The following is a 1,566-nucleotide window of genomic DNA, read 5'->3' as shown; positions in this document are numbered from 1 at the left end:
AAACTCCCCCGACACGTGTAAGTTCCACTTCTGTCACATTCTGATCAGTCAAGTCGGCTGCTGACATGAGCGATATCAGCGTCATCGCAGTCATCAGCCACCACCGCGACAAAGGCGCCTGACTCAGCCACACATTATGCTAGAGCATTTACACTGGGATGATCAAAAAGGAGTGTAGACGGGACAGGCATGCGGAAGTGCTCGCTAATATTGCGCGCCAGCTCCGTTGCCGTCAGAGAATCCAGCCCGACGGACATAAGTGGCGCGTCGAGCGTCGCTGAGGTTCCGTTCAGCTCAAGAACTAGTGATTCCACCACCACAACGACGCTTGCCGGGTTCGATGAAGCAAACTGTTCTTGAGTTGGATCCGCACATACAAGCTGAGTTTGTGTTTGGTGTCCCTAGATGAATCCCCTCCGATCAGAAGTATGCAGCACACTAGAGAGAGCATTTACAGTTGGGTGGTCAAATAACAAGGTCGAAGGCAGGTTAGAACTAAACCTGATGCCCAGGCTAGCCCCGAATTCACTCGCAGAGAGGGAATCGAAGCCAACAGCCATCAACGGAGCGTCCTCATCAACTCTTGTTCCGAGTGTTTCAGAGACCACGGTGATCAGCTTGTTCACTCGAGCACCTCCCGCGCTCGAAGGTGAGCGTTTCGATCACATGTTGAAATCGCACGTATTGCATACGATTTTGCAGGCCAATGGAAAGAAAGTCTTCCTACTTGGAGTTATTTGTAGTGTTGCTACCGAGTGGAGAACTGGACCGCCCTATGCGTGGCTATCTTTGTTCCAGGGTCATTCAGAGAGAGAATACAGCCTCACAAAAATAATTTTGCCTGCGCATAATCCATCGTTTTGCTTGCGGCAACGCACCCGTGCTGTCAATTGAAAACTGGTTTGTGAATATGATTTTGGTACGCGCACTTGACAAACCCGACGCAGGGGAAGTAAATGAGTGCAGCTTGCTTTTAGCAACGAGCACCAAGGAGAAAAGTGCAAGTGGGCATGCAGCACAAGTTGGATGCAAAAAACAACAAACTTTGAAAGCAGGGATTCTTACTTGAAGCCACTTCTTCCATCTCAGTTTGAGAGTTTGCGTTCCTGGGGCCTCTTGAAACAGGCGACTCGCCTTAATGAGTCTAGAAATGCAGATTGTTGGTGATAATCCTTCGAGGTAGAACTGCGATGACACGAGCGTCTAACTAATCTATGGTTGGCGCCAATGCGCTGGTTTCTTGCTCCGACGAAAGGAAAAATCCCCTTGTGTGATTTCCATTCCATGAACTGCGAAGAAATCGAATGCGACTGCGCCGAGCCGGTCTGCGATGACCGGAGGGCCCGCGCTTGAAATCGGCGGAACGATAGCCGCACTGATCTTCCAGCAGGACCAAGCTCATTCTGAAGGGTGCAATTTGCCTGGCTTTCGCAGGGCGTGTATATCAACCCTATCGTCTGAACCACAGCGAAAGACAAACAAGGGCGCCCGTCGTTTCATGCAAGCAGAACAGAGTTGATCCCCGCTGGGACATATGTCTCTTGCGTTGACGACACCGGCTCTTGG

The sequence above is a fragment of the Aureococcus anophagefferens genome (assembly GCF_000186865.1).
Source record: "Aureococcus anophagefferens unplaced genomic scaffold AURANscaffold_40, whole genome shotgun sequence".
Lineage (NCBI taxonomy): Eukaryota > Pelagophyceae > Pelagomonadales > Pelagomonadaceae > Aureococcus > Aureococcus anophagefferens.
The sequence above is the reverse complement of the archived record's forward strand: the minus strand, read 5'-3'. Positions refer to the sequence as shown.